The following is a 22599-nucleotide window of genomic DNA, read 5'->3' as shown; positions in this document are numbered from 1 at the left end:
TAAAAAGCAGTGCTTCCTCTGCGAGTCTTGTATTAAAGAGGAGCGCTCGAAACACGCTGTTTTGCATAACGAGCGATAGCTCTACAAGTCCGGTGAAGGCTGTTTCACTTGCAATATCCAAGCAGATAGCGTCGAGGTCAGGCTTATCAGTGTCGACGGGCCGCTCGCTTCCCTACCGGCGGCCTTTCTCGCTGGAAACGGTCCTGCACATGACGTTGAAGGCGGCCGAGCTTCGCCTTGCTCTGGCGAAAGTGTTCCTTCCCGTATTGAAGCAGTGGCTCTGCAGCGGGAGTAAAACCACGTGCTTTACATGGAGAGCACGCTGGAGTTTGCTCAACGGGCAAAGTCACTGTACTGTGAGAGTAGGCGAAGTCCTTAGCGCACTAAGTGCTACGGGCATGCATGCGCACGCTGCGGGATGAGCGCGAATGTAGTGTTTGTCAGTGGTCTGGAGCGCTGAGTAGTCGCCGTTCTCCACGCTGTTGCCATGTGCGGCGCTCAGCGATTCAAACGCGATAATCGGCCCGCATGACGGCCGGTTCTTTTTGTGCCAGGTCATAGCTGGGGGAGGGAGGGGAGGCGCAAGCGCACGCCCAGTGCGTTCCAAGGCCCTCAATTTCATAGTATACTACAATGCATCCGCTTGGCATGCCTAGCGCCCAGCGGTGCTGGTAATCACGCAAGCCAATAATCGCGTTTGACGGACTCGACACCATCCAAACAAACAAGCCTAAGGCTCCGAAGCAAATTGTTCTGGCTTCTTTGACAGATTTGTTGCTTGGTGCCCAAGGGTGACGTTCGTTTCAAATCTTTCGGCTACTGAAAAAAAAAAAAACTCAACGCCCTCCCACTTTGTGAAGAACGATGACCAGCGAAGCCGTGTATGTGGGCCCCCTTGATGGCGAACTGCTCCTCCGCCGCGAGTCGGCCCTACATTGCACTATCTTCGGGATCGGCCCACGTAGGTCCGGCATTGCACCTTCTTCGGGATCGGCCCACGAATGGGGAGTGCTTAACGCTTGCTTCACCTCCACCGCGGGTTCGCCAGGCATCGCACTAACTTCGGTATGGGCCTACGTATCCGCAGTTTTTTGCTTACAACGACACGGAAATTTCCTTGGACGGTAGAGGTATACAGCTTCGCTGTAAAACTGTACACACCTTGCTGCTCAACGCTGCGCCGTGAATTCATATCTTTGTCATGCGTTCTTGTCGTGCATGATTCGTTTGCGTCACTTTACGTTTATGATAGCGTCGACAGCCATCCCGGATGCACATCACTGGGCACGCTCTTGCCTTTTCAAGGCCTTAAACGGTGAAGTCCACTATAACGGCATTGTCCTCAGTGACGAGCACATGACCATCAATGTCAAGAAAGTCCAGTGACTAAGCCTCGCTAACAAAATGTGTATGGACTACACAGTAAATGTATGCAGCTTTCTTTTCTACTGTCGCTCCATATTGTTTTCCTCTAATTAGGCCTACAGAAACTTGTAGTGTCGAGACGCAATGTCGTCTCTTCGTTAATTCCCCGTTAATGTCAACTTTTGCGTCCAGACCGATATTTGTGCTGCTCAATAGAAATTACGTTCGCGGGGCTCTCATGGTAAGCCATAATCCGATGACGCGCATTCATCCTTCTGATTTGGAATCTGTTTGCATTGAAAATCTTTTCGTGCCTGATGTAACAAGCGTACCACCCGATGTAGGCCTCCAGATGCTTGAGAAAACGTTAGCTGCTGCAGAGGATGTTGTTAACTTCGTAATTGCCATAGTGAACATATTGGAAACATCGGCATAACATACATGGAGTCAGCTGGCGCAAGACACAGCTAACGTAATTGGAGATCGCCGAGAGAGGCCTTCGTTCTGTAGTGGACGTAAATAGGCTGATGATGGTGATGATGATGGCAACCGGTTTGGGAGTCCAGCAGGGCGGCATTTGTTCCAAAGTGGTGGATTCTCTCGCCTTTGTTCCTTCTTATCTTATAAGTGGAACTCTTCGCTCTATTTTGTTTCGTCTACATACATGAGCCAAAAGCGTTGAAAACTTCTCTGAAAACGCGTTAGAAAGATGACAGAAAGTATGCATAAAAAGGCAGGCAGGTTAACCAGAGGTAGTTCCGGTTGGCTACCCTGCACGGGGGGGGGGGAGGAGTAAGGGGATAAAAATATGCGAATCCCACGCACTGTGGGAAATTATTAAGCGAAGCTTTCTATGCTGTGTGATTTGACTGACGATAATTTTAGTGGTCACTTTGACGGCAAATGTATAATTTCCTCAGCGTTTAGTCCAATAGGAGAGTGGTGAGTTGATGGTAAACGTTACCCTACGTACATGGCTGCTGTTTGTCTGCGTAGTACACAGAACACACAGGGGGAAGTGTTTGCTTGAGGCGTTGTTGTGCGCCATACTTCATGAGGGTTGAGCGTATTCATTGGCATAGCACATGGCACGTCACATCGTAGCAGGAGTAGTAAATTTTAATTGAATTATGTGGCTGCACGTGCGAAAACCATGATCCGGACTGTGGACTAATTTTGACACATTGTTCTCCTTTAACGTGCACCTAAATCTAAGTGCACGTGCGTTTCTGTATTTCGCTTCCGTCAAAATGGGGCTGCCAAGTGGAGATTGAACCCGCGACCTCAAGCAATGTCATAGTCATCGAGCTACTGCGGCGGGCACAGAAGTGTCGATTTAACGTGCGACCTCTTCCGTACAGTCGCCCAGACTTTGCCAGGCTTTGCGTCTTCACGGCTTTGCGTCTTCACGCCCTGGGTCAGTTGCTCGCTTGACCAATTGACGGTTTGCAAAATAGTGATCGCCACCTGTCTCACAACAAACGAAGCCGCAGCGCTCTGCGTGCGAATGCATGTAGTTAGAAAGCGAGTTTCATTTCTAGGCTTCGGCCTGGCCTCTGCCGCGGCAGCCGCGCGTGTTCTTCACTGCGACAAAAATAATTGAAGACGCCGTCACTCCCTCACGGTTTTCGTACACGACGTAGACCTCCGACGTCTCGAAGCGTGCCATTGAAACTGATCGTGTGTGGTAGTATCTGCTTTCTAAAACTGCCACTGTTCGCCAGGCTCATCGAGGCTCGGCACTGAGTGAAGAAGATTGCGTTAAAGATATCATATATTTGGAGACTGCTGATGCCAGCATGCGACTGGTGCGAGTGACATGCACTCCTTCCACAAAGAGCGGTGTGTACGTCGTCGAAACAAAGTGCCGATGTGTCGCCGAGTGACCACACTTGGTTTCGAAGACTGGCCGCGCGCAGCGACCATCGTGCAAGGCGGTGCCAGACATGCTGACAGACACTCGTCGTATCATGAACAAGAGTGATCCTCTTTAATGCACCGTCGTGAAATATATACACAGCCAGAATGATCAGGACTTTTGTGAGAAATGTGTAAAGTAAATGAAAACATAGCGCTTAACTCAGCGCGTGTCTGTGGCACAGGCGCGCAACGTGCGTATCAGGATGACGCCACAACTTCCACGTTTTACAAGCGCTGTGTGCCTGCCAAGAAATGAAACAACTTTACAAATCAGCCGTCGATACCGAGTTTTTTGGTAACTCGCACGACGCACCCATAACAGGTCGTTCTTTGGTCTCGAAGTTTCGTTTGATGGAAGGGCCTCATGGGGGGAGGGGGGATCGAACGGTTCTTTAGCCATGGTGCCCTCGTTGTCGGTCGTGTCCGTTGGCTGGCTGCTTTGTTGACGCTGTTCGGCCTGTACAGGACTGGTTTCTTCGCCGTTTGGGAGCAGGAACAGATGGCGTCTGTTGCTACGTACGGTTCTCCTGGAAGTCTGGAACGAGAGGGATCTTGGTGTCGAGGAAGGAGGAAGGACTGTGCCCTCGGCGCTTCTGTGTCTCAGTCATACTTAGTTGCCTGCGAATAGACTGGGAAGAGGTCGCGCAGCATGACGTCTGTCAAAGTGCATCTTTTGTTTGTTTGTATATTTCGTGCTGCTTTTTCCAAGAAATGCTTACTAATCACGGCTTTACTGTGGGTGGCATGCATGGCACTCGTGAGCCTAAGCGGCAACTCATTAGCCGTTGCACTAATGAGTTAGCAGTTGGGCCTGGTGAGGTCTACCGTTCAGCAAGGCAATGTAGAGGTCTTTTGAGAGTCCTTATCCTGCGCTCAGCTTCCCCGTTAGCTTTTGGATAACGAGGGCCAGTTGTGACATGCTTGAAGCCGTAGTTTCTTGCAAAATGAATGAACGCAAGTGAGATGAACTGTGGTTCATTGTCTGATATTACTGTTTCCGGGATCCCGTGCCTGGTGAAGATGCTTTTCAGGTGGTGGATGAGGATCTCTGACGATGTTTATCAATCTAGCAGGGCCAGCTCAGGATAGCTGGAGGGGTAATCGACAACAAGATAGACAGCTCCTTTCATCTCGAATAAATCAGTACCGATTTCCTCCTATTGGAGCTCCGTTGTTTCAGATGGGGTCATGGGTTCGGAATATTGAGTACGCTCTGCGACATAAGCTTGGCAGCCCGCTACGGTTGTTGAAATTTTTAGGCTAATTCCTGGCCACCAGACTGAGGGCATCAAGGCAATGTCTTGATGCCCTTCATGGACTTTTTGAAGCGTTTCTTTCCACAGCGTTCGTGGAATTGTCTGGAGTCCTTCAGAAGCAAGTGCTTGTAAACCGTGATGTTGCCACGATCCGTCCAGAACGGATTGAGAACTTGCGGTAGCTGGTCCTTTGCGGGCCAACCTTGCATGCAAGCTTCGAGCAACAATACTCATTTGGAGTTCATTGCCTGCTCGTTAGTTGAGAGCGCATATCGAACGACTCCGTCCATGTGAGCCGAGACGTCAGCTTCAGACAGTTTGCCGATAGACAGTTCCATGTTCATTACTGACTCGATAAAGAGTTCCACAGTAGCGGTGGTTTTACCCGGGACGTCTGTAAGCGTGAAAGAAGATCACATAAGACGCCTTCTGAACGTTGGGATTCTTGGCGGAGGGGAATCAAGAGGATCGCGACCCGGTAGCGGAGGGAGAGGCTTGTGGTCTGTCTCAAACAGAAACGTGAGGCCTCTCAGAAATTCGACGAAGCGTTCTCCTGCCCAGCTCAAGGCCAACGCTTCGTTTTGGATTTGTGAATACCTCTGCTCTGTTTTGTGAGCGATTTGGAGGCATATGCTGCTGGACATCTTTCGCCAGGTGGCAGATCCTGGTGTAGTACGGCGCCAAGTCCTTGCGAAGGGACCCGCCGATGCGATTGTCGGGTACCTGGGGTTGTACCTTACGAGGCACCTTTTCGAACTGAGAGTAGTCTTGATCTGTTCAAAAGCTTCCTCTTATTGAGTACCTCAAGTTCAGTCACTGTCTTTGTTAAAGAGGCTGCGTAGAGACGCAAATGTAGACGCAGCATCAGGAAGAAACGTTGCAAGGTGTTTCATCGTGCCTAATAAGGAACGAACCTCAGCGACGTTTCAGGGCCGAGGCAACTCCTTGATTGCCCTGATTTTCTCAGGACCTAGGCGCACACCATCGGCATCGAAGGAATGCCCAGGAATGCTATCTGCTCAACAGAGGAATATTTTATTTTCTTGTTAAGGGTTACTCCTGTTTGTTGCAGTCGGTCGAGCGCGTTACGGAGGTGGTTGTCGTATTTCACTTTGTTCTTTCCGTACACCAGAATATCGTCCACGTAATTCAGTACGCCGTCTAGGCCTTCCACGACCTGCGAGAACTTCCTTCGAAAAATTTCAGGTGCGGATGTTATCCCGAACGGCAACCTGCGGTAGCAGTACCGCCCCTATGGCGTAATAAATGTGGCGAGCTTTCGACACTCATTGGAAAGCTTTATCTGGTAAAATGTAGAATTGGCGTCCAGTTTAGAAAAGACCTCGGCTTCCTGGAAGCTTCCCATAACTTGCTCCAGTGTTGGTAGCTGATGACGCTCCCATCTGACAAACTGGTTTAGTTGGATTAAATTGTTCCCGCTCCAGATGGCTTCATTACTGGAACAATAGGAGCACACCATTCTTTCGGAACATTACTATAACGGCGCGTTTTGAGGACAGGACACAGAAAGAATGCAGAGAGGACAGTTGCCGAACTTGCACTGAGCTTTAGTGCGGAAAAATTACACTAATACTGAGGCAGATCAAGCGGATCGCAGAGCATGATCACGGCGCCTGGAACTACGTAGAAAATGGCATAGTTTCGGTACCTGCGCACGTGACTGCACGACCGTGGGAACAAGCAGACGAAGCGGAAGTACATCTCTCTTGCTTCGGTGCGAAGTAAAACAAAAAAACACGCAGACATTCCGTTTGTGTGTTTCATTACATTTCTAAGCGTCAATTCGTCAATTCAAGCAACAGATCGCACAGATGAGAGATGTTGTCTTGAATAATTCTCGAAGTCACGTGTCACCACGAACGACGGCACACTGCGGACACCAGCACGTAGGCGCAGGCACACGAGTACGTCATCCTCCGACTTGGAGCGCTGCGGCCGCGAGGAGAAGAAAAAACGGCGTTCGGTTTGAAATTTCACACATTTCGGCGGCGCGTAGCGATGTAGTACTTTGCAGACAAGATCATTATCGCGCAATCTATGCTCTGCGCTTGTCAGCTCAAAATGGCCAGACCTGGTGAGGGGCCCTTTAACGCGTTAAGTTCGTAAGCAAGGAGAAGTGATTGCGGTTATCGCTCTCTCTCAGCTAGCGTGTGTTGTGAAGATTGAATCATTAGACGTTGCTGATTACGAATTCGATTGTAGATTTCATGGCTCGTAGGCCTAATACGGCCTAGCTTGGCTGGGGAAGGCACGTAAAGTTGGTTACTCAAAACTAAGCGCAACTAATTGTTTGCTGCTAATAAAATAACCTCTTAATTGCAATTAAACGCTAAAACAGTAAAGTCAACATGACTATTCTTATCATAAATTGGTATATATTATTTAAATATTTCTAATAGCTTTTCTTCGACGCCGTATAGTGGCGCTGTCAGCGCAAGATGCTATCCGCAAACGCAAAGCTCTATTCTAAAACTCTTCACTCCTGCGTGCCGCAACGCTAACACCCGCAAAGCTCTTTGGGGCCCCAAACTATTGGGGCGCTATTTTAAAACTCTCTAATAGCGCGATAAAAAAGCACCACCAAAGAGCGCCTCAAGGCGCCCTAGGGCTGCGTTGGTTGTTCGTCTTCTCGTATCCAACCGTGTAGAGGGCGTTCACGACAGCCGTTTTCGCGCATGCGCAACAACATTTTCGCAAACCATCTGTTTATTTTTCAGAAATAGCAGAAACGTACCGTACCCTACCTTCAGTTTGCCAGCAACCGCTGTTTTTCCTTGCCTTCTCGCGTCATTTTTTCCCTCTCGCCCTCTCCCCCTCTGAGGGAATTGCGAAAGTGGCAAGGCTGTTATTCACTAGTTTCACGACTGCCGTCGGTTTTACCCATTCTCTGCCTCATCTCCTCCCTCCTCCCTACAGTGCTATCTGCGTCCCCTCTGGACATGCACGTCAGTAGAAGGGCACGCGCTGCAGTTTCTGCGATGCTTTTCAGGAGGGTTGCGGATAAATGCAGCTGTCGAGTGGTTAATGTGGCGGCACCCAGGGAGCTCCAGAGGGCACTGTGCACATGTGACGTGAGGGAAAGGTACAAACGAGTTTCTCGCGTCGACTTTCCTCTCTGCCACGCTCCTGCCATGTATACACGCTCTGAACAAACCTCTGACTCGGCGTATGAAGGCGGCGGCGTGCAGCAAGCAGCAGCAGGCAGCAGCAGTAGCCAGCAGCAAGCGGCAACGGTAGCCGGCAGCAGCAAGAAGCAAACACCAGCAGCAGCAGCGGCAGCTGCTGCAAGCAGCACAAACAAACAAACAAACGAAAAAGATGTCAGGCGCGCAGATAGGACACAAGAGTAGAGAAGTGGACAACACGAACGCCGACTATCAACTGAAGGGAGCACTGAGGCGAAAAAAAAAGAAAGAAGACACAAAACTCACCTGCGCAAGATCAGGAATGGTATCAACACGTGTCAGTCGGGTACACGTGCCGGTCTACGCGAGAGATAACTGTTGAGGCACTTAATCTCTTCCTTGTGTAAACTTATCGAAGGCTGACTCACGCACGCACTTCCACCATTATAGATATGCCATGCCTCTACCATAAGACGCCTCAGATCTTTTTTGCATAATGAATCCTTACCAACTAGCTCAGCTTGCTGTCGTTCTAAACAAACGAACCGCGTATACTACAGAGCGGTAGGGGTCGGCCTTAAAGTCTATCATGAAGGCCCTTAGACCGCAGTAATCTTAGTAGCGCGAATAAGGCCTTCTGCGCGGAGGTTATTTGGGAGCACTGGCCCAGAGGTTTTAGCTCTGATAGTGGACGATTGACCAACTACTTCAGCACTTTGCACAACACTTACCCCTCAGCACTATGCGCAGGCAGACGCAGATAATGCGTGCGAGCGTCTGATCACAGATGCACGTGACGCTGTTTGCCATTCCAATAAGGAATACATAAGAGTTTCTAAATGCCACGCCTATCTACAGACGGTACAGCATGGTCTGTTCCCGTCGTAGTAAACCAGGCGGTAGATGCATCTGTATATCGGCAGACAACGAATGCAAATGACACATGGCGAAAACGTTTGAGTCCCACAGGGCAAAGTAGATTCACGGGACATCAATCGCAGGTAAGTCGGAGCGCCTGTTCGCGAAAACGGAATCAACACATATTGACCACTTTCATGCGCAGATCGGGTGGCTTTGTCGGCAGGATCATTCCCGCTGATGTTGCAATGTCCTGGAAGCGACTGAAAGAACATGTGTGTCCCTTGTCATGGATGCCATTATATATGCGCCGAATTTCTGAGGCCAGTTGTTCATTGTGCCGGTGGCGCATACGGCTTTGTATGCACTGAATGGCTGCCCTGGAATCACTAAGAACTGTCTATTGTTGCGGTGGTTCCTGATTATTCAAATGAAGTGCAACACGGAGTACCGCGAGCTCTGCACCCTTTGATGTGGTCGCACATGAAGTTATTAACTTGATTTCTTCAGCTTCTGCCGGGATGATGACTGCAGCAGCAGAGCTGTTGAGTTTTACCAAATCATCTGTGTAGACATGTTGCAGGACTCTGTGCACGTGATAAAGGTGTTCCAAAATTGCTTGCTTCATAGCTTGCAACGGCGTTCCAGCTTTCTTCTTGATGCCCGGAATTGTCATTTGTACCTGCGGTCAGTGCAGACACCACAGTGGGGCTGACAATCGTGTTAGATACCTCCCCCCCCTCCCCTCCCGTGGCCCTACTAATACACTGAAGCTTCCTTCATAGGAGATCCAAATCGGTCGCAAAGCTTCGGGCAAAAAGCGGTTGAGAAGAAATTGTCACCGGCATCAGCAAGGCGGGTTATGGAAGCAGTGATTGAAGCGCGACTATATGAGGAAGGAACAAACAGTGGGAAAGAAAAAACCGTGTATAATTGAAACGAGACAGTTTGATTCGCTCAACAAAAATACAATTCCTAATCAACTTTATGTACGTGTGGCGAGGAAAGAAAAGACAACTGTATTTTACTTTGTGTCATTATCAATAAAGACATTTTTTTCAGTGCCCACTATAAGAGAGGGCCGCTATCACTTTCAATGTAATGCAGCTCTCGAAGTGTGCCGAAAGGCGCGCTCGCAAAGTTCACCTGTTACAATACGACACCCTCACACGTTGGGTTGTGTTGCTTGTGAGCGGTTGTCTGAATGTGGCGCAGACCGCTTCATCGTTTCTTCAGAAATTGTTTATTTTAGCTGTTTTCGTGCGTCTACATTGACTGACTGGCTTGGCGGCCGACGATGGGACCAGCACGTCGCACCCAAAGCTTTCGCCGGCCTCCAAAGAAAGTGTGTTCTTTGCAGGGAAATGATTTCTACACCCGTACGGCTGACATATTGTTGCATCGGTTTGTACGCAGAAAGCCCGAAACGGCCATCAACTTGAATGGCGGGCCATGTCGAATACAGGTTTAATGGCAGGCTACCTAAACAAATTTTGCCCCTTTGAGAAGAAAATTGCGTCACTTATGTTCTTAACGGATATGGCGTCACATTAGTTTTTCATCTGCCGGAAGTAGTCCCTCGTCACACAGATGGGGCTCACCTGTCGCTTACCGGTTGCACAAAAATCACCGGCCGCCATACTGCCTGAGTATCGCGTTTCAATCGCCGAGCATAGTACATTTACATTACTTGCTCTACAGGAAGCTTGATAAGTCCCGCATTTTTTTTCGGCATCCCCTTGCAAACGACAATACGGCACTGTAGGGGCTCTGCTCAACACGTTAATGGTGATATTTTCTGTTTTGATGATCTCTTCATGTAAATTTTTCTTCAGATGAGTTACAACAAATAATTGAGGACCTGAACAGAGAGAGTGTAAGAGTGAGGTTCAAGATTAATACGCAGAAGACAAAGATAATGATGAATGGCCGGGTAAGGCAGTAAGAGTTTAGGATCGTCAGTCAGCCTCTAGAGTCTGTGAAGGAGTACGTTTACCCAGTTCAATTAATCACAGCGAACCCTGATCACGAGAAGGAAATTCATACAAGAATAAAAATGGGCTGTCTCGCACACGGCAGACATTGTCAGCTCCTGCCTGGAACCCCTTACCATTATCGTTGAAAAGAAAGGTGTATAATCAGTGCATTTTACCGGTGCTGACATATGGAGCAAAGACTTGGAGAATAACAAAGAAGCATGAGACCAAGTTAAGAACCACACAAAGAGCGATGGAATGAAGAATGGTAGGCATAAAGTTGAGAGGCAGAAAGAGAGCGGTTTGGATCGGAGAGAAAACGTGTATAGCCGATATTCTAGTTCACATTAAGAGAAAAAACATGGCGCTGAGCAGGTCATGTAACGAGCAGGTTAGATAAACGTTGCGCAGTTAGGGTTACAGAATGGGGCCAAGAGAAGGGAAACGCGGTGTAGGACGGCAAAAGTTGAAAGTGGAGGACGGCGGTGGACGGTGGACGGCGGTGCAAAAGAAAGTGGAGGGCAGTGGTGCGATAAAATGAGGAAATTTGTGGATGCTAGTTGGAATCGGTTGGCGCAGGACAGGGGTAATTGGAGATCGCAGGAAGAGGCCTTCGTCCTGCAGTGGACATAGAATAGGCTGCTGCTGCTGCTGATGATGATGATGGACGAACCACGCACAAACACACACGCGTCCCCACAAGATGCTTAATTCCGATTTGTGTTTATTATAAGAAGAGAGGAAGGAACGTTGTGCTGCCTAGTCTACAGCTGACATTTGGAACACAGAGAAGATACACACGAGCGCCCAAGACAGTGTAATATAGGCATTGAACCTAACATTCTTCATAAAGCGAAATAATTTTCCTCCTCAGTAAAAATAAAGGAGCTAACTCAAAGTGTACGACTATTCCGTCGAAAACGCTTCTCGCTTCTGTCGTCTGCTTCATTAGCTAGGACGTGTGTCCCAGGAAACGTAATGCGTCAACGTATACTGGCGTCAACGCGCTTGTTTTCTACATTGAGACAAAATACGCGATCTACAACTGGTGATGAGCGCACGTTCTAGGCTGCGTTATGGCTATTTCGTGAAACACAAGTGATTCAGCCCGACTCGGGTGGCTGAGAAGCGGCCGCATATCTCCGATGGTGTTGAACGTGCAACAAGTATCCGCTTGCGCGACGCAAGCGCCCGCGCAGCCCCCTCTTGTTCACTTCGTTGCTTACCTGCATCGCGTGAAGAAATTTCATGGTCCCACCTTGCGCACATTTCTTTTACAAATATAAAAGCCGCCGTTGTCATAACCTCTCATGATGTGAAAAGTGACTAACCTCGATTATACAACAAATACACAGCAGTGAAAAGTGCAAAAAGTCGCATGCAGAAGGTCTGTCATGTTAAACTAATATTATTACAAATAAACGCGTTATTTTTAACAAATGATGGCCCAGAACACAAATGCCAACACCACCCGAGAGCAATGCAAATGCTACGAGCACGCGTTATGCGCAAAAAATTTTCATAGCCCCGAATGACGGGGAAAATGCGGCGATACGCATGCCTCTCGAACGCCATTGCATATGGCCGCTCATCAGCATAATTCGCGCGACTCGTTTCTCCACAAATTATGGTGCAAAACATCTGCCATGGCGACCGAGCGGGGACTCACGCAACGTCAAAATGATGCTTACGAGTGACGCTCCTCGCGGGATATTCCTTAACCTGACATGGCGGCTATTATGGACCACCACCAAATATTCGCGAAATTGCAGCTGCATTGCAGGAGCTTCTGCACGCTATCACTCACTTTCTTTTTAAAAGCGCTAAACTCGCAATATGGTTGCCAAGGGCCAGAAAAAAGTCTTTATCGAGAAAATTTGCAGGTCCGCGACAGGTCTCGTCATCTTGATGAAAACGGTAAACTGCATTTTGCAAAACTTCCGTTTCTCCGTGCAAATTTCAAGGCACATGACTTCTCGACAGCCAATCACAGAGTCAACATGGCGGATAATGGCGGCCGTGGAACCGCCATGCGTGTGGAGAATAGCGCCCATGAAGGAAGGAAAATTTTTTCCTTTCTCCATACGCGCCCACTTGGCTCCCTGATAGACGTTCAGACATATATCGTCTCGTACTCTATTGACAGGGCTTCAAAATGCTTACATATTGATAAATGCAATTGTTGTATTTTTTTGAGCCGTTAGATCAGCGCAAGGGGTAAATAAGCACGTTCTCGCGTGACGGAAACCTACCTCACTGAGAGCTGATTGTGCGGCGCTGTAGCTGCGGAGCCAGGCGCGTGGAAATGCGAGGCAACTAGATCCCTATAAATGTCACGCGCAGATATCGGGGCTCGCGCCGCGCTTCGACGCGCACGGTCTACACTCACTGTCAAAAACGTTTACACCCTTTGGGGTGTATATTTGCCACACAACAATAATCGTCATCTGTCTTGTCCACATTTCCTTTCTTGAAAACGCTGCGCTCGTTACTTTCCTGTTGAAAATGCTCTGTCACGCTGATAACACGCATGCCGTTCATGACTTGGATGTACTGGGCTCGCAGCGTTAAGGGAAGGAAACGGGGACAAAACAGATGACGATTTTTGTTGTGTGGCAAGATACGACCCAAAGGGTGTAATTTTGTTTAAGACCGTAGGCGCGCCGGCAGCGTGCGTGCTGTTTGGTCTTTACGCGAGCGACGGCTGCAGGAGACGCGACGCTGATTCAGCGCGATCCGATGGATCTTGCGGAGCAGCGCTCGAGCGCCGCTAGTTGAGGGTCACTCACACAAGGCCGACCGACACTGATTTCGGTGTCGGGTCGGCCTAGTGTGAGTGAGCCTTCAGTGAACGTCCCTCTTATCGGCGGCGCTCGGTTTCCGCTCTAGTTCGTCCCATGGCAAGCTATCTGCTGGCAGCCGTCGTGCCCCGACCAATTTTGCGCCTCTTGCTCTCTTGCTCAAGCCGAACGGCTTTCGCACTTTCGAGAGTGAGACGTGTCTTGCAATAAACGGCTTTTCTTCGTGTCAGGCGCCGAACAGAAAGGGTTTTCGGAATCTTTCAAGCATATATCGGCGTCGATTGTAAATTTCTACTTTACTGAAACACAATTTGCTTTTAAAGCAGACATTATGACTATTTCGCACTATTATGAAATACTATGTAGGTCCCAGCATTTTCCTCAAGTTTCCGCAATCATTCAGGCACATCATTTATTGATTTGCGTAGATTTTTATTGATTTGCGTGATTTGCCATACAAGCCGCGTAACATTGTGATGGTGTCTAGAATTCGTGCCTAGAGCTTTTACAGAGCGCAATGATCGATGTGGTGGGTGTGACCACTTTATCAATTATTCTGCAATTGATGGCTTAGGTCTAGGCCGCGCCGGGGGCAGCAGGGAGACCCTATCTCTCGATAACTTCCCGGGCTCGATGGATGGCCCAAAACTTGTCCTGGAGATCTGAGCTAGTCAGTACGGCTCTCCACCGCTCCTCTAGGACACCGGGGGGGGGGGGGGACTACAATTCTCCTCTTAACTATTGCACAATCCCAGAGTATATGCTCTAGGGTGACTCCTCTATCATCATATAATTTACATTTGGCATCAGGGTATAATTCCGGAAACATGCAGTAAAGATGTACCGGGTTCGTGTAAGTTCTGGTTTAAAGGCGCCTCCAGTCAACCGTCTGAGACCTGTCCAGTTTTCGGCTAGGAGGTGGATAGATACAACTCGATTATCTATAGAATTGAGTAATCTTGCTTAATGAGAAGAGCCTATCCCAATCCTTTCGTTCCATCTCTTCCTCGGTCAGAGCCTCCCCTCCTAATCCGGCGCGGTTAATGAGTCCTCGCGCAACACGATGGGCAGACTCGATAAATTGGGCGTGGTGGGGGATTCGCACGCTGTATGGGCTGGGAACCAGATGATTTTCTTGTCGTGAAGTTCCTGAGATGATATGAGTTTGGCTTTACTGTTTAGAATTCTTTCAGCCTCAGCTGATTTCCGTCCTCTGGCGTAATTTCGTATAGCCGATTGAGAGTCGCTAATTATGTATCTATATGTGGGAGAAGCGATAGCCAGAGCGATGGCAACCTCCTCCGAAACCTCAGATAGCCTGGCTTTGATTGAGCACGTCTGTGTACTTTTTTGCTTTGTATTAATTGCTGCTGCTGTAAACGCTTACTGATTTGAATACTCCGCGGCGTCCACGAGCAACACTTCCTCGTCATTGCCACACTGTTTCAGTAGAGCTTTAGCTCTGCTCGTTATCCGCCCCTGATTGAATTACGGGTGCATATTTTTGGGTACATTTGGGAGTTGTATCTTGCTTCTAATCTCTCTGGCCAAAGGAACCTTGGGTACTTGCTGCTTATGGTAATTAATTCGTAATTTATCGAGTATGCTCCTGCCAGTCCGGATGCTGGCAAGTCTTTCCAACTGAGTTATCTGCTGAACTTCAATCAATTCCTCTAAGGTGTTATTCAAGCCCAGCTGCATTAATCTTTCGGTAGTGCCGCTTTCGGGTAAGCATACGGCCTGCTGAAAAGCTTTCCTTATGAGCGTTTTGATTTTGTCATTTTCTGCCTTGTACCAGTTAAGGTAGCAGCTACGTAAGTGGTGTCTTATAGCAAAAGAGTGAATGAGCCTAACAGTGCTAGCCTCCTTCATTCCCTGATACCTGTTCGTGATTCTCCTGATCAACCTAATGGCGTTAGTGACTTTGGTAACGAAATTTCTAAGAGTTTCGCGGTTAATTCCCTTCAACTCAATGTTGAGACCCAGGACCCTAATTTGTTTAACGATGGGCATGGTGCCGCCATTCTTCGTGCGAATCTGTATGTCCTCGTACTCTCTCTCCTTGATGTATCCTTTGGGCGGCGTGACCTCGAGGGTAGGTCTGTAAAGGAAGAGCTCTGATTTCTCTGGAGAGCATTCAATCCCGTGCCTGTAAGGTACTCCTCCACTTTATCTACCGCTTCCTGTAATTTCTGTTCTATCTCTCCATCACTGCCTTGCCACATCCATATGGTAATATCATTCGTGTATAAGGAGTGATTGATTCCTTCGATGTCCTCGAGCTTTTTCGACAATCCTATCATAATGAGGTTAAAGAGCATGGGCGAAATCACGGAGCCCTGAGGTGTACCCGAACTGCCCATGTCCCTCACCTCAGACTTGAGTTCCCCCATTGTGAGGGGAACTCAACTTCCTATTCATCAGGAAGTCTCGAATCTAACTGTATGCCCCTTCTCCTAGGTTTAGGTTGCTGACCCAACTGAGTATGGCCGAATGTGCTGCTATGTCAAATTCTTTTTTAAGCTCCAACCCTAATATAGCTCTGGTGGACCTCACTTCACTGTCTAGTACTTGCTGCTTGATTTGCAGCATAACGTCCTGAGTATAGAGTCCAGCCCGAAATCTCAACATAGTATTTGGATATATTTCCTTTTCTTCCAGGTAATTGTTTATTCTGATAAGTAATGCATGCTACATCACCTTTCCTACGCAAGAGGGGAGAGATATCGGCCGTAGATTTGCGATATTAATTGGTTTGCCAGTTTTAAGAATAATTATGACGTGGGCTTCCTTCCAGTGTTGCGGTATTGCGTCCTTGGCGCTGCATTCCTTTATGTATTTCGTAATATTTTTTATTGCCTGATCATCCAGGTTTCTTAGCATCTTGTTATTAATCCCGTCTGGCCCCGGGGCAGGTTTCGTATAAAGTTTTTGCAGCACTGCTCTAATCTCTTGTGTAGTGAAGTGCTCGTCCAAGGTCTCGTTAGGCTTTCCCTCATACTGCTCATGCTCGACGAGTGGGTAGGGGGGAAGGTATGTAGCGCTTGCCACAGTGATGAGTTCATTTTCCTTCCCGTTGTGTCCCTGCAGAAGCTTTCGCAAATTATGTTTTTGAGCTATCCTGGGATTATCTGGATCTAGCGGGTTTTTGAGTATACGCCACGTCTGACCAGCAAAAATTTGTCCATCCGTAGCACTGCAGAACTCATCCCATTGTTGCTTGCAGAACTGTTTGCGATGCCCTTCAATGTTTTTGTTTAACTCAGCTATTGACTTACGTAGGCTCCTATTGTACTTTCGCTGACGCCATCTATGTAGTAACGATTGTTTCGCCTCCCACATTTGTGCGAGACGACTATCAATCTTCTCTGCCGGTTGGTCCGGCGTGATAGCGTGAGTAGCTACGCTTAAAACTTTGATAAGGTATCTAGCCCATTGTTCTATGTTTTCGATGGGCTCTTGCTTCCTGTCGTCGCTTATTTTGCGAAACTTGTCCAAGTCGATTCGTTTAACAGATCTACTATTTTCGGCATCTGTGGCGTCTTCGATCTTGATTTCTATAATTATATGATCGCTGCCAAGGTTTTCGAATGTTTTTCTCTATTTGACCTTTGCAACCTTGTTTACGATTGTAAAATCCAGCGTAGTATCTCTGTTGAGCCCGGTCCCTGTACGTGCAGGGGAGTCGGGCTCATTTACGAGCGTTAACTTTGTATCTTTATTATCTTCCAATAACAATTTTCCCTTCTCTCTCGAATAAACATACCCCCGGGCACCGTGCGGGGCATTAAGTCTCCCCCTATGATTAGAGGACTAGTACCTGCCATAACTACAGCCTTTCGTATGAGTCGCTGCCTCTTTACGAAGCGCTGCCTTTTGAGGGTTGGATTACTATATAAGTTTAGAATAAATATACTCGAGGACTTCCTGCATCTGGGGAGGAGCTCCATAAGCACGTGGTCAATATCCGAGATTTGAGTGTCGTGACAAATCGCCACCAGTTCTTTCCTCAAGAGCGTAGTTAATGTTCTATTATTCCCGTTCGGAGGCCCGATAGCTTGGTGTCCCGGCTGTTTCGCTAATTCATGAGTTTCCTGAAGAACCATAGCGTCTGGTTTAGTCTTGTTTCTCAGGTATTGTTGCAGGACCGCCTTTCTGGCTTCGTAGCTCCTGCAATTCCACTGCCATATGATAAGCACTCTTTTCTCACTCTTTCCCATCTTTCGGTGTGGTTATCGTGGAAGCTGGCGGATGGAAGGAGGGCATGCTTAAAACAATGTTAGAAGGCCTGGAATTTCCAGCTGCTTGTAAATTTTGTAGATTCCCTGCCGCACTGATCTCAGGGGTGTTGTTGATCGGAGGCGATGGAGTTCTTAGGTTAAGTTGTGTTATCCTGCTATAAAGGCGGCTATATTGGCCTCCGTTTTGTCTAGCCTGGTCAAGATCATCAAGACTGCCAGCGAAAGATTGCTGGTCGCCTCTGCCTGTTCCATAGCCGCGTTCTGCAGGTCGGAGACTGCCAGGTTTAAGCTCATAGCTAGAGCCGTATCTGTGTCCCTGGTCGCCTTTCTCTTCGGTGGAGGTGGAGTACTATCCTCCTCCATTCTATTTTCTTGAATTACTTCAAGTCTCCCGAGAGTTGGGGAACGCGTTTGTTTCATTGTCTGATTTTTGTCGCTCTTAAGCTCCTGAATCACCGTGGTTAACTGTGCAAATAATTCTCTCAAGTGCGCATTCTCTTTCCTCATCTCAGCTATTTCGTTAGTATTATTCGACTTATGTGCAGTCCGATCCGATGACCCAGGGCGCGGCCCTTTGAGCGCATCTGACCAGCTCATCTTAGGCGTCGTAGCCAGGTGTACTTGTCGTCCCCTGTACTGGGACCTGGATCTCGCCCGAGACCTTGATAGGGATCGGGCCTTAGTCGTTGCTCTGCCTCTGGACCTAGGTCTGCCTCACTCGGTAGGCACGTCTGCGAAGCGAAGCTGCTGCTGCTGCTGTTCTTCCTGTCATTTAATTGCTTGCTCTTGGCGAAGCCATTGTCGTTGCTTGATTATGTAGGGTTTCTTGAACTTGGCTTTACAGGTTTTGTCGGCCGTAGGGTGGTCATTCCCGCACAACTGCCATCGGGCTGACATGTGTGATCTTGATCCGGATTGGACTTGCCGCATCCCGCACATAGCTTATCCTCAGGCTTCGGGCACTCGTCACTTCTGTGTCCGAGTCTATTACACTGTTTGCAAAAGTCCACTTGTTCCCTATATAACGAGCATCGCGTGAGCACCCCTCCGTAACTCACGCACGTGGGAACCTTGTAACCGTCGAATAAAACGATCACAGTTGCTGTGTTTCCCAGTCGTTTGGCTGCAATCGCCGTTGGATTTTGTGGTGTAATTATGGCTGCCGTAATGTCTCTCGGGAAAACTTCGACAGGCACACCTCGGATGACTCCTTTAACTGTAACATACGGGGCTGTTTTGTAGGCTTCAACTTCATATTCCTTGCCGTTGAACTTGATTGTTTTGATGCACTGATACTTATCCGCATGGTCCTGATTCGGAGTGCTGATGACTAGAATATTCTGTAAGTTGTTGGGGCAGATGGTATCTGTCTCCCGTTCTTCGTAACGGATCCCTGCCGCGTCGTAGATGGCTTGTCCTAATTGTAGTAAGCTTAGCTGGGATAGCTGCAGCCTTCCTCTTGGTCTGATCACAGTCTTGTAATCTCCCATACGTAGTTTAGGCATCTTGCTGGCCCTGTTAACTTGCGAGATGATCTTTGCTCCGCTCGCCTTGGGAAGTCGGTTAGGGCTATAGCTAGGCATGCCACGTATCGCTTCTTCTTTTGCCAGTATTTTATATCTAACGATTTTCCAGCCGTAATCGCCCTCCATATCCTGTCGAATCTCGTTGTCGCTTCTCTAAACAACCTCCCTTCTTGATACAATGTCACCGCCTAGGTTCAAGAAACTCGAGGCTTGAATAACGGTGGGTATAGGGCTGGCGGTAGGCTTAGCCAGCCGCCCTCCGCTTGGCGTGGGTTTCGGCCGTAAAATCAGCAAGAATGGTCACCCACCTCAGAATTAGCTATTCGGGTGAGGAGCTGAGTCGAATGGTGCCAAAATGTGGGTGGTCCTTGATGATTTGCGCTGCAAAATTATGTGATGAACACAGAGCCGATGTGAAGTGCATCTACTCCCTTGATCTTCCCAATGCTCCATGGAGGTATATACTGTTTTCTTTGCATATCCTGATAAGAAAAAAAAAAATCCATCCGAATCCGTCGACGATGATTGTCTAAGTTCTGTGAGAACATTCGCACGGCACATACAAACAAATACTTTGTTCAACCCCTTTTACCTCACTCATTGTTCACTTTATCTGCTGTATAATGGAAATGAAAAGGTAATGAAGATGAACCTTGCCCGCTTGGAATGGTACCCTATATCACCGTAAAATATATCCAAATTGCCGGGCTGGTTTCACACGAGAGAGCTCATCAACAGACAGTGTTGGTGATTTCGCTACGGGCAGGTATGTATAGTATCAAACGTCACATAAAAGATTATATGAAGCTTTCTTCTTCGATGTCAATGCGGCATGTGATAACGTACCTCACGAGGCTATTCTCGATGCTCTTGAGATGGCTGGCCTTGGGATCGAGTCTTTCAATGGATTTCTCATTACATATTTATGAGACCGTTCTTTGTGTGTACCGGCGATGGCCGAACCGCACGATACTACACCTACCGAGGCGTTCGTCAAGACGGAGTACTAAGCCCCACACTGCTCAACCTCACACTCATTCGCCTCGTTTAACATCTGTTAGCAGAGATGAAGATATCAATGTACGCAGATTACATATTTGCATGGGCTTCAGGTGTGACACGTCCTCAGATACGTGCAAGGCTTCAAAAAGTTGCTACTCTGACAGCGGCGTGCCTCCGTAACCAAGGTATCGAAATCTCGCCAGACAAATGTGCGCTGGTCGCATTCACTCGCAAACCAATGACAGCTTACGCCGTCTTTAGAAGCGGTGTGATCATTTGTTATGAGAAGATTCACAGATTTATGGGCATAATCATTGATAGAGATCTCTCATGGAGCCGGCACTTGACCTACTTGAAACAGCGCCTCACAGCAATTTCTGAGCTTCTCAAGTTTCTGGGCACAAAGACCTGGGGAATGTCGGTGCATGCAATGTTGGAATCGCACAGGGCGCTTTGTCTGGGCTTTTGAGATGCAGTTTCTCCGCGCTGACCAACTCTTGCAGGACAGGACAAGCTCGGGCTCTCCGAGTTTGTCTTGGTTTGCCAAAATGCGCGCCAACAGCGGCGGCTGTTGCAATCGCCTTGGACCACGTGCCCGGGACCAGCCAATACAAACACACATTGCGGTGGAGGCGCTGAGAATGCACGTCAGGCACGTTGCCCGCGCTCGTTACCGCCATCTTGCAACAATACCGTCTGAGAGGCCGCAGAAGTCATTTCGGATTATTACGCCAGCCTTCCACCAGGCTTCACCCCCGCATCTAAGCCGTCAATTCCTCCATAGTGTCTGGCTCTACCTGCAGTGCGCCTCACCGTACCAGGTATCAGAAAGAAAATCTGAACAGTCATTTCCTTCTTCAAAATAGCTATATCTCTTCCTTTTGCACGAGAGGTACGCCGACCACATACATATTTATACTGAACGATCAGCAACTTTTCAGTATTCGTCTGAAGCCGTGGCATTGCCCTGCGGGAGCCACCACCATCAGTTTCAAGAAGTGCCACCCAGCGACATCGACCGATGCGGGACTTGCAGCTACCCGCCGCGGTGGCTTACAGGCTGTGTTGCGCTGCTAAGAACGAGGTCGCGGGATCGAATTACGGCCGCGGCGGCCGCATTTCTATAGGGGCGAAATGCAAAAACGCCCGTGTCCCGTGCATTGGGGCACGTTAAGGATTCCCTGGTGGTCAAAACTAATCCGGAGTACCCCACTACGGCGTGCCTCTTAATGAAATCATGAGTTTGGCATGTAAAATCTCTGAATTCAACTTGCAGCTCTAAGCGCTGCACTTCGTCAGTGAAGGACAACCTCGAACATGGTCATTATTCAGCGACTTGAAGGCAGCACACCAGTCTTTGCTAGCATCTGTGCGGCGCGGACCACACGAACAACTGATTTTCGAGATCTGAGAACTGATCCGTACCTTTGCTAAGAAACGGCACCACGTGACATTGCAGTGGATTCCAAGTCACTGCAGCGTCACTGGTAACGAACACGCCGATAACACTGCTCGGTCGGCTCTTCAAGGCAGCAAAGCTGAGTCTTTACCGTTATCAAGGACAGATACAAATAGAACACTTCGAATACTCGCACGGGATATCAGGTTCTCCATGTGGAACACCATACGACGCTTTCAAGACAACCGGCTGCACCACCTGGACTCTATTCCCTCCGGCTTCGCATCCCAGCTGTGCTATGCTGACGGGACATCACCCTGCTTTATCGGATGGCTAAGAGTGGCTTTTACGAAGTCTTTTGCTACTTTCTGAATTAGACGGACCGACGATGCCTCGTGTGGCGACTGTGGTTGCGAGGAAACTCTTCAACACGTTCTCTATCTGTGTCTGTTCTCACTGCAATTTACCAAGGCGATCATTCACACTCGTGATTACGCGCTTCGATCAAAGACCTTTAGCAGAGGAAATCATTTTAAAATGCTGACATCACAAGTCATCGCAGTAGGGGGTGACGAGGGCACTGTTGCGAGTCTTTAAGAACAACGATACTTGTCGCTGAGTGTGTCGCAGAGTTACGTCGCTGAGCTTACTGTTGCGGCGAAATGTTGCTGAGTTTGTTTGTTGCTGTGTTGAACATGCGTCCTGATTGAAGTCTCCGACGATGAGCGTGGACGTGTCGCACCGTTGAGCCGAAGGCAGATTGCTGTGCACGAACGCTGCCGAGTCCGTTTGAGACAGATTTGGCGCCGCGTGTACGCACACGACCGCGAGTCCCGTTTCGACGAACTGTACAGCGCACATCTCTCTGCCTGCACCAGTTTTACTTTTAGTACCGTGGTCTGCGCTGAAGCAGTCTCTGAGATGGACTGGTCGTATTTGAAGCCGTTGAAGACCCATGGTTTGGCGTGTATGTCGGCGTCGGTGGTAGCGTTGTACGGGTCGCTGAGCGGCGCACACGGACGAGTATCCCGCGATCTGTCTCTTGTCATACGGCCTCATCCATGTCTCCGTGAGGCAAAGCATGTCGCCTCTGTTGACGTTAAAATCGT

General features: G+C 48.6%; 2 protein-coding genes across 3 annotated transcripts in view; one reads left to right on the top strand and one right to left on the bottom strand.

The window, feature by feature from the left end:
* The window catches only part of LOC142573048 (uncharacterized), a 94715-nt gene extending 86902 nt beyond the window's left edge, over positions 1–7813 (bottom strand). The window contains exon 1 of the mRNA XM_075682550.1: positions 7717–7813. The gene's annotated coding sequence lies outside the window, so the exon portion shown is untranslated. The remainder of the gene's footprint in view (positions 1–7716) is intronic.
* Positions 1–22599, top strand: part of LOC142573049 (uncharacterized) — a 114527-nt gene that overhangs the window by 18596 nt on the left and 73332 nt on the right. The gene's annotated exons all lie outside the window — the stretch shown is intronic.

Source organism: Dermacentor variabilis, chromosome 2 (assembly GCF_050947875.1).
Source record: "Dermacentor variabilis isolate Ectoservices chromosome 2, ASM5094787v1, whole genome shotgun sequence".
Classification (NCBI taxonomy): Eukaryota; Metazoa; Arthropoda; class Arachnida; order Ixodida; family Ixodidae; genus Dermacentor; species Dermacentor variabilis.
The sequence above is the reverse complement of the archived record's forward strand: the minus strand, read 5'-3'. Positions and strand labels throughout refer to the sequence as shown.